Here is a 10,992-nt window from a genome sequence, read left to right as displayed (position 1 = left end):
TGGAAAGAGCTTCAACCTTTTAAATGATTCTTTAGAAATGGGAACAGTCCTTGAGGACTGGAACAGGGCCTATGTAGAGGGGCATTTTTGATACGACATCTAAATTTACATTTAGACATGTTGCATAAGACACACAAAAATCCAGTAGCAGAAATGACCATTTTCAAAACTATTTTTTTAAAAAATATGCTGTGCATCTCTTTTGGAACCATTTTCAAAAATAAATGAAAAATGCACAAAAGAAGTCATTGGTATGGAGGAGGGGCTACCATTTGTAATATATTGGCCACAGCCATCTGAGCAGAGGAGTGGGGCATCCTAGGGAGCACTGTAGCGAACTTTATAAAAAAAGGTCCCAGGTACACATCTCACCCTAACCCCTTTATGGTAAGCCCTCCAACACCCAACAGATCCAACTGTACAAAACACCAATAGTCCTCATGCCTGTAGAAGACACCTCATAGGTGGGATTTGGATAGTTTGGAAACCTCATAGATTCCATCATAAATGTAGTGGGCCTGAATCCTTATCTCCATGGCTGACTATACTGTCTGCCAGGCTACTCTAGGAAGCCGCTTGCTGCTCTACTAGGACTAGCCATAAAATCTGAAGCTCTCATACACAGGTAGGTGTAAGCTGTTTCATTCACATCTTGGGGGAGTGTGAGAGGGGTCATGCTTTCATCTCTCCAGTAGTCAGTTTGGGCACTTTTTGGCCCCAAATTGTATCCCAGACATATTCTTTATAGAGGTCAAACAGGATGCATGATAGGTTCTTGCAATCTGAGGCAATTTATTGAAACTCTCTATGCAGAGTGAAGGCAGCTATTAGGTCAGTTATTGATATACTAGTCTTTAAGCCCGTTACATTAACGGGTGCTGTCTGTCAGTGTTTCTTTATCTCTCTCTCCTTGGCCGCTGTCTGTATCCTTCTATCTCCCCCTCCCCCCTGAGCAAAGCTGTCTGCCCCCAGCACCCACCTCCCCCCCAAATGTCTCTCCATGGCCCTCTTCTGTCTTCCCACCCCAGAGCAAAGCTGTCTGTCCCCAGCACACCCCTCCCCCCAAAGCAGCCCCCTTTCCATCTCCCTGTCTCTCCATGGCCCCTTCTGTCTTCCCCCCAGAGCAAAGCTGTTTGCCCCAAGCACATCCCTCCCCCTAAAGCAGCCCCCTTTCCCTCTCCCGCTGACTCTCTCTCTGGCCCCCTTTCTCTGTCTGTCTTTCTGTTCCTCTCCCTGCCCCTGTGTCTTTCTTTCTGTCTCCCTCCCTCCCGCTGTCTGTCTGTCATTTTTCCCCATGTCCCTGTGCAGCAGCATTTCCATCCCACTTCCCTATGCAGCAGCAACAGCATTTCCCCCATCCCCCTTTCCCTTTTCTTCCCTGCTCCGTTCGGATCCTCCCCCTTCTTTTACTGCCCGATCTGGCCTGCTCCTGACCCTCCCACCGCCGACAAACCTCCAGGCTCCAGCGGCGTAGGCAGCACTTTAAACATGCTGCTTCGCGGCCTTCTACTGCCGATTTCCTCTGCCGATCATCAGAGACACAGCAGAGAAAATCGGCAGTAGAAGGGCGCGAAGCAGCGTGTTTATAGTGCTGCCTACGCCGCTGGAGCCGGGAGGTTTGTGGAGGGTCAACGGCTGGAGCGGGGCTGCTGTCCACCACTCGGTTGCTGCCACTGGTGCTGCCTATGCCGCTGGAGCCGGGAGGTTAGAAGAGAGAGAGCACAGTTGCATACCTTCAGCCCCCGCATGCGCCATGAGGTTAGAATGTTGCAACAGAAGCACACCTCATGGCGCCACACTGCACGAATTTGAGAGCGCATGCGCGCTCTAGCATTTTATTATATATGATCTTACAGTTATTTTAATACCATGGTAGTGACATTCATAGTTGTTAACAGTCACTAGTGAACAAGTGGGTTCATTGATCAGTTAAAAGGGAAGAGGAACCCCTACTCTAAAATGTGTTCCTCCTTTGATCTTAATATCTAGAATGATTAGAGAGAAAATCTTCTCTCCCCTCCCCCCCCCCCCGCCAAAGCCTTGCTGGGAAATAACTGTAAAAGCAGGGTAGGGGGTTGCGTTCCTGATCTTTACAGCCATCCAATGCTTCCCCAACTCCTCACAGTGAAATACAAAAACCTTAGCTTCTTGACAATTTTCCTGTGAGTTTGAGACCACTAGATTAATTCAGCTTAATCTAGTGGTCTCAAACTCACAGGCCCCCCCAGGTCCTATTTGCGGCCCTCAGTATGTTTATCATAATCACAAAAGTAAAATAAAAGTTTCTTGTTCCTATGTCTCTTTAGCTATAAATTACAATATTATTATTAAGACTTAGTGACTTTGCCAAAAGGAAAGATTTATAAACTATAAAGAGTTTTACCTCATGCAAAATTATCATTTCATTAAGACGTTAACTATTTTTTCTGAGGCTCTCCAAGTATCTACAAATCCAAAATGTGGCCCTGCAAAGGGTTTGAGACCACTGGATTAATCCTATTTCAGCAGATGCTGGATATATGTAATAGTAAACAAAAGTTAGCCATGTTACAATAGAAGAGACAAAAGAGTTACCAGGTTTCTATTTGAACAATGTCTCTTATGAAGAATATATAGCTTAGGTTTGGGCAAAAGGTAGTGAGGAAAAAGATATGAGACTTAGTTCAAAGATTCAGATCTTGACCTCTGTATAGTCCTCTTTAAAATAAATGAGGTGATTAGTAGTTCAACAGCCACCCAAATGAGAGACAGACACAAAATGAAAGAAACCCTTTAATTGGCTCCTGAGGATCAAAGCATTGTCACAATAAACCAAGGAGATGGAGAATTAAACTTGCACCCAACCACCTCTAAAACAATGATTCTATCATTGAACCAAAGCAAAAATTTCCATAGTAGAGCCGTAAAACCTTGTTTCCTTTGATCTACTGCTTGGCTTTTTTTTTTTTTTTTTAAATATCATAATCATTCCATTAATGCTACTCCTCCACCGCCTAAACTTTTATAATTGTGTACAGATAAGAGTTCCTGCTCACTGGAGCTTACAGTCTTGTTAAACAATATCTTGTAATTTAAATATTACAGTACCATCCATGGTTGTTTTAAAGGATCAGCAAGAGTCAGGAATATTGGAACAATCTGAATGTTGTGGGTCCTTAAGCAGGGTATGAACATAGTTAGAAATGCATACCAACTTGGAAATGCTGATCCAAGTACATGGTACCATAAGACAAAGCATGGAGTGTGTAACAAATACTAGGGAAGAATGGCACAGATATGATAAGCTTTTCTGAGGAATGTATGTTTAAAGGGACAGGAGAGGAGACAAAAACATAGAGCAAAGAGTGAATGTACTTTTGAGATTTTAAGTAATTTGGCACCCCTATGTGCTTCACCATTCATTTCACTGTACAACTGGGAGGAGAGGGCTCATACTCCAAAGAAAGAAATAATTCTGGACAGACTGCAGAAGAGGCCTAAACTTAACTGCATATGCATGCTTCGTGGCTGAATACTGCCAGTTATCCATATACTGTAATTGAATGGCATGCCCAAACTCCATCCCAGTACTGGTGCTAGAGTAAGAATTCTCAGAACGATTACTGCAGAAAATTTGGGGAGAGGGCACTTATACAATCAGCATATGCTACCAAAAAGGCATCTGTATGTTGGTCCAAAAATCATTTTTAAACAAAAGATTCTCTACTACTGAACTAAGTAGTAGTTTCCGCAGCTGAAATTTTACATACAGTGGGCTCAAGCTCCCTGTTTAACAATCACAAAAGACCTGCATAACATCCATCTTCAGCTCAGTCTATATTTTCTTCCTGCATTCCCAACAGTCACTGGCACCTGCCTCCTGTGCTGCAGCCCCATGCTTTGGCAAAGAGTACACTGCTGTGTACTCTTTGCATAGCAAAGATGTGAGAACACAGTACCACTTTGCTAGAGCTGCACCAGCATTGACCCTAACAGATACACTTGACTCCTTGCAAGTGGGGTATCCTATTTAACTTCTAGAGGGAAAAACTATGGTTTAATTCCATCCCTAATAGCAATTTTCAACACTGTCTGGGAAAGAAGTGAAAATGCAGAGCTTCTGAAAGAAATGGCTACAAGATTTTCATATCTGCATTTATCACCTATCATGTTTAATCACACCTGAGCCAAATAAGCAATGAAAATGGGAACAGAATACCAGCTGCAACTACAGCCAAAGGAAAGGATCAATGGCCTAGATGGCTAACTGTTGTACACTACCATGTGAGAAGGTCCCTGCTTCAATTCCTGGGTCAGGGCTTCTGTTCTCTGGTTCAGTCAAGGACAATGGCACTGCAAAAGGTGCACTGACGGCCACTAAGGGGAAAGGAGGACAGGTTTATTTACAATAAATGTAGTTCAAATCACCCCTACTTTTGTTCAGTGATATATAAATCTACACACTAATAAAATTTAAAAACAAGCCTCAATACAACCAAGACATTTCCATTCTTTCCATATCTGACCACCTACATTCCCCACACAAATTACTCTTATCATTTTAATGAATAAAAAGCCTCAAAAAACATTCATGCTTATTTATTTTTAGTATTTATATACCACTTGTAGCCTAAGGTCAAGGCCAATTGTTTTAAAAGAGAGCCAGGTTACATGGGCCTTGCAGTAAGCCCATGAGGTATATTTGATGGGTGGAGTGAAAATTGGGGATATACTCCCCGGTAGTTTAGTAAAAGACTCAGTGTGCCAGATCCCAGCCTAATTGGTTCTAATCAAAAGGCAAGATATATTAACAAGCATTACTGCTATTGTCACACAGTCTCTACAAATGGCCACTTGACAGCAATATGGATCCTGAAAGACAGTCACCCCTCACTGGAATGGTTATCTTCTTAGTTATCAGTGCACATGGAAGGAAGGGAGAACAGCTTCTAAGTCCCCCTTGGAAAAGCTATCAGCTTGAGCCCTGAAGGAGCAAGTCTGGGGCCTCTCACTAGATGCTCACCACCTCTGACAAGCTACACTGGGAGAAAAAGCTTTTAAGAGCTCTCGGTACTCCTCCAGAAAGGAAGCCCATCTGTGGACCCTTCCTGAACCACTACAGACAAATGGAGGGTAGCTATCACCTGATCAATCAGAATGGACAGCACCTCCAGCAGGAAAAAGTGCACAACTGAAGATTTACTTTCCTTACCCAGCAAGATCATCCTAAATTTCAGAGTCTGAATGCCTCGGGAGAGGCTATTCATTCTAAGAGCCCACATCTTTGAAGAGTGACAGGGCTCAGATCAAGGCCCTTGCAGCCTCAATGCCCCCCCCCCCCCACTCTGGAGCACTTGGCCATGCAAGGATTTGGAGGTGAGGGGCAAGAGTCCTGCAAAGCCCTAAACACCATTATAAGGGCCCCTTGAGGGGACCAAGGCCCCTGGCTTCAGACCCTTCACAGGAGATGCCAACATTGCCAAAACATCTCACAAAAAACTAGGGTACAATGAGCCAGTGACTATTAGAGGCCCATTTCAATTAGAAGGAGGTTTGGGCATCCTCCAAGTCTGAGCAGAACTGACTATCCCAGAGCTCCTACTTCAGTGTATATATGGGTCATTCCATGGCAAGTGGTCTAGGGCTCCCTGACTCACCATCACAGATTCTGATTAAAATTACATGATCCAGCTGAACTCCAGTAACATTTAAGATCCATAGTAAAACCATGCACAGTATTCCCTGCAAAACTTTTGCAACTTAAGTCAAAATAGTTCCATGGTTATATAAGCAAAACAAATGAAAAACTTGATGTTACAATTTTTTATGATCTATTCAATGGAACTAATATGGATTTTCTTTTTTTGAAACTGATATACATAAAAAGCCTGAAAGTGGGCCAAAAAATGGATGCACTAAAAAAGTATAAGTTTGGTTTTCTGTAGTAATGAAGCTATCCCTGTAAAATTTTGTCTTATTTTGCAACATGACACTGTTCTTAAATATATGATTTCAACTTATAAGCTAATCTTGTTACTTTACAATTTTACTTTAAAATGTTGCGATTATTCAAAAATCATCAAAAATGGGGGGTATTTTCAACCAGCTTTTGCAAAAAAAAAAAAAAAAAAAAAGTCATCTAGAAACATTTTTGAACCAGCTCTATTAAAAACAGCATGTTTCAAACCCCCTGAAAATAATGGTCAAAGGTTGTAGAAATGTGTGGCATACATTAACATCTAAATATGGTAGCTCTTCAAATTGTACTTGTTATATGATTGTTCTTTTACATTTTTATAAGGAAAATATTTGATTATGTTAGTCCATGATGGCATTGCCACTACCAGTTCAAGAAATTTGAACCAGCAACCTCATTGCCATAGAGGTTATGTCCAATAGCCATGCAATACCAGCCACTGGTTGGCCTCTTGGTTCAGGTTCCCAACCCTGCAGTCAGGTTCCAATGCCTTCAGTACCTATTTGGTTTCCAAGCCAATGATTGGGCAACTTAACCTAGGGTCCCAAGCCTAAGATGAGTATCTTCTATTGGCTCCCAAGCTGAAGTTCTGACTGTCTTTATTCCTTCATTGCACTTTTATTAGGCATAGAAGGCCAAATCCTTAACTGGTTAACTTCTTTTTTATCAAACAGTACATCTCGAGTTAAATTTAATGACGTTTATTCTGCAAATTTTTCCTCTACTTATGGGGTACCTCAAGAATCAATACTATCGCCTCTTTTATTTAATATTTTTCTATCGCCTCTCATTACTATTTCACAATCACTAGGCTTTACAGCCTTTTCTTACGCAGACGACATTCAACTCATTCACCCTCTCAATCCAGAAAAAAAGGAAGAAATAAAAAGCATCAATGACAAATTAGAACTAATAAAAAACTGGCTAAACAATAATAAACTAGCTCTGAATACTCATAAATCAAAAACTATGCTATTTACTTGGAAAGGAAACATAACTTCAAAAATACCATTCATACTGGATAACACTCCTCTAGAATCTGTACTTCAACTGAAAATTCTTGGGGTAATAATAGATGTAGATCTATCATTCCACAGCCATATCAGCCAAATAGTTAAATCATGTTTTTACAGACTTCGGCTTCTTCGTTCAATTTCTACCTTTTTAGACCCTAAATCAATTAACATTTTGGTTCATTCTTTAATCATCTCAAAATTAGACTATTGTAATTCCCTCTTAATTAACATAACCCAGAAAGAAAAAAGACGGCTTCAAATGATCCAAAACACAGCAATTAAATTAATTTACAAAGCAAAAAAATATGATCACGTGACCCCATTATTTATCAAATCTCATTGGCTTCCCATTTCCCACCGAATCACTTTCAAAATTTTATTTCTGGTTTACAAAACACTAATTTCCAACGAACCTTTATTTATATCAAAAATGATTATTCCATATAACTCTGCACGTACTCTAAGATCATCCTCATCGAATTTACTTTCAATCCCCTCACTGAAAATTATCGGCACCAGACAGAATGATATTTTCTCCGTTATGGCCCCTACATTGTGGAACTCCCTTCCAAATTTTATTAAAAGCGAAAAAGATCTCGTCTCTTTTAAGAAAATTTTAAAAACATATCTATTTCAAGACGCATTTTATATATGATACGATATACTCAAATTTGATTCACGATACGATATACTCAAAATTCTAACATTTTACAATAATTAACAAAATTTTACCTTACCCCTTTATTTCCTACTGTTTTCTCCCTTCTATGTAAATTCTAACAAACAACAAAATTGTAACTTTCCCCTTTCTCCCTACTCATTCATGTCTGTCAAAAATTGTCTGTCTAATGTCTGACTTATTTAAATTTTATGTAATACCAACATCTGATGGTTTTTAAATTGTACATCGCTTAGATATTGTAATAAGCGATTCATCAAATGTGATTAAACTTGAACTTATTGAATTTACGAGCCACATTTGTCAAAATAGTTTCTGAAAACTGATACTGTCCCCCAGATTATGTAACCAATGGAGCAGAGAGCATGTAAATGAGATGTTGTCCCGGCACCCAACAAATGGAATTGTCTTTCAGGCCAGTAAAATGAATTAGCAGGGCCATGTGGGTGCATAAACTTTATCAAGGAGTCATTTTCTGCCACCGATACTTCAACAAAATTGTCAATCCACCATTTGTTATCATAAATGCAAGCAAATATAATAATCAGGGAGCAGTTGTGATACTCTCGAGTCCAGTATTATACTGTCCTAATTGGAAGTTCTGGCCATGCAGTAGGTAGTACATTTGACACTTTGCTCACACGAATGGCGTTAGAGATGAATGATGCAAATTGATGTTCTCTAGTTCCAGCTATTGTACCACTTTTTTGCCATCTTTCTTGAAATTTCTTGTTTTCGATTTCTTCTTTGTGAGCAAATATGCATTTAATTCCATGAACATTCTTGTCACAGAAATCGAATAGGTCTTTTGGTGTCAATATTTGGTCATTCAATGGTTTTTAAAGGCTAGAGCTAAAGCTGCTAATCTTTTCATTGTTCTACCAATTCCATCCCAAGGTGATTTTCCATGGTTTGTACCAAAAAAAATTCTAATTGCACTTCATTGTTGAAAATTGTTTTTGTGATTGCAAAGGTTTTACAAAATTTTTGTAGTTCTTGTGTTGAGTAGCTGAGCCATCATTAAAATAATATATTCTGTTAACTTTCATTTTTGTTTTCAAAATCAGCTTTTGAATAAATACATAAATGGATATTGAGTTACGTTGCATGTGATCCGTGATGATTTGAACATTTATAACTTGTATGGTACGAGCTTTGATGTAGTAAGCAACTAAAGAGATGTAATGTAGCTTGTGAATTTTTCCAATGAAAGCCTTGTGCCGCATCTTGTACAACAATAGAGCAATTTTCAGCAAAATTCATCACAATCATCAATTCCCTTACTTCTAAATTGGCTTTCAAGGATTTCAGGTACAGTAAAACCTTGGTTTGCGAGCATAATTCGTTCCAGAAGCATGCTTGTAATCCAAAGCACTCATATATCAAAGCAAATTTCCCCATAGGAAATAATGGAAACTCAGACGATTTGTTCCACAACCCAAAACCTTTAATACAAAATACTGTATGTACTCGTATTGCAAGACCTCACTCATTTAGAACAGTCACTACACTCCTGCAGCATCAGAGAGAAGAACCATTGGCTCAGTTGTGATGTGATGCATGTATACTATATGTACTCGTATTGCAAGACTTTGCTTGTTTAGAACAGTCATAGTAACAGTAAATGATGGAAGATAAAGATATGAATGGTCCATCCAGTCTACCCATAAATTATACTCATTAAAAAAATACATTAGATTAACTTGTCTCTTCTTTGATATTTCTGGTCCTTAGACTGTAAAGTCACTCTTGTAGTGTCAGAGAGAGAAAAACCATCGGCTCAGTTGTGATGTGTGTATACTGTATGTACTTGAATTGCAAGACATTGCTTGTATATCAAGTTAAAATTTAATAAAATGTTTTGCTTGTCTTGCAAAACACTTGCAAACCAAGTTTCTTACAATCCAAGGTTTTACTGTATTCATTTTGATGCTTTGAAACAAAGTGGTGACTTCTTAGCTTCCAAATTTTGTTTGCAAGTTTGCCGATAAAATCATCCAATGTTAACTTGCTTGTTTCTTGTGTTTCATGATCAGAATGGACCCCACTGCTTTAATCTGATTGTTTAATCCTAATCCCACTCCTTGAATGTTTCTTCTAAATAAACTGTCAGTGCTTCCTCGCCAGGACAATTTTGGCATCGTTCCAGCATGAAATCTTTGGAGTTCAAATTGCAGATTTTTCTATAAGCACTTTGTAGTTATCTGATATTTAAACCTTGCAACATGAGCTTGATGTTCCGATGTATAGTGCAAATGCAGATAGAATGAGTGCCTGAAACACCAACAGTTAGTTATACACCGATTTGATCTAAGATCACAAAATTTTGAGAATCCGATTTCAGCTCCTTATTTGTCACGATATGTTTCGTCAGCCGTAAACCTGAAGTCATAATGCCACTGTACAGAGCCATGGTGAGACCTCATCTGGAGTACTGTGTGCAATTCTGGAGGCCACATTACCATAAAGATGTACTTCAAGCTGAGTCAGTCCAGCGAATGGCCACTAGGATGGTCTCTGGACTAAAGGGTCTCTCATACGAGGAAAGACTGGGCAAATTGCAGCTCTACTCTCTAGAGGAGCGCAGGGAGAGGGGTGACATGATTGAGACATTTAAGTAAGTCACAGGTCGTGTCGAGGTGGAAAACAACATATTCTTTCCTAAGGTACCTTCAGTCACAAGGGGGCACCTGCTCAAACTCAGAGGAGGGAGATTTGGTGGTGACACCAGGAAGTATTTCTTTACAGAAAGGGTGGTGGATCACTGGAACAAACTACCGGTGCAGGTGATCGAGGCCACTAGCGTGCTCGACTTTAAGAATAAATGGGACATCCAGTGGGATCTCTACGTGGGTCGAGCAGCACTCTGACTTAATGGGGTGGGACAGTAGAGTGGGCAGACTTGATGGGCTGTAGCCCTTTTCTGCCGTCATCTTTCTATGTTTCTATACATCTCTTAGATTGCTCAACAGCAACTTCTGGTTTTGTATCTTAACTCCATTGACTCAAACAGAAAAACAATCTTTCTTGCTGGGACACTTTCTTCTGAATTAGTCATCTTCATAAAAGTGCCATACTCTGTCGACTACTTATTTTGGCAATTGCTTCAGGACAGGCAAGGCACAAATACCCTGCTCTTCTTTGATTTTTCAGGCCATCTTTACCATACACTCTGAAAAACTTCACACTCTAATGGTACAGCTTTTATTGACCAACTTCTTGGGGAAAAGGCAATATTTGAATTTTTTTTTTTGAGCAGATATTCCAATTTTTCTTCATTTCTTCACTCATGCTAATGTAGTCTTGACATAAGATAATTCTGTGGTTTGACTAGACTTTCC

The 10,992-nt window shown here is 39.8% G+C and overlaps 1 protein-coding gene across 3 annotated transcripts in view; it reads right to left on the bottom strand.

Annotated features, from left to right (window-relative positions):
* Positions 1-2,754: 2,754 nt before the first annotated feature.
* Positions 2,755-10,992, bottom strand: part of LOC117360670 (putative nuclease HARBI1) — a 47,371-nt gene continuing 39,133 nt past the window's right edge. For all 3 annotated transcript variants that reach the window (XM_033944843.1, XM_033944823.1, XM_033944833.1), the window contains one exon: positions 2,755-4,356. The gene's annotated coding sequence lies outside the window, so the exon portion shown is untranslated. The remainder of the gene's footprint in view (positions 4,357-10,992) is intronic.

Source organism: Geotrypetes seraphini, chromosome 1 (assembly GCF_902459505.1).
Source record: "Geotrypetes seraphini chromosome 1, aGeoSer1.1, whole genome shotgun sequence".
NCBI lineage: Eukaryota > Metazoa > Chordata > Amphibia > Gymnophiona > Dermophiidae > Geotrypetes > Geotrypetes seraphini.
The sequence above is the reverse complement of the archived record's forward strand: the minus strand, read 5'-3'. Positions and strand labels throughout refer to the sequence as shown.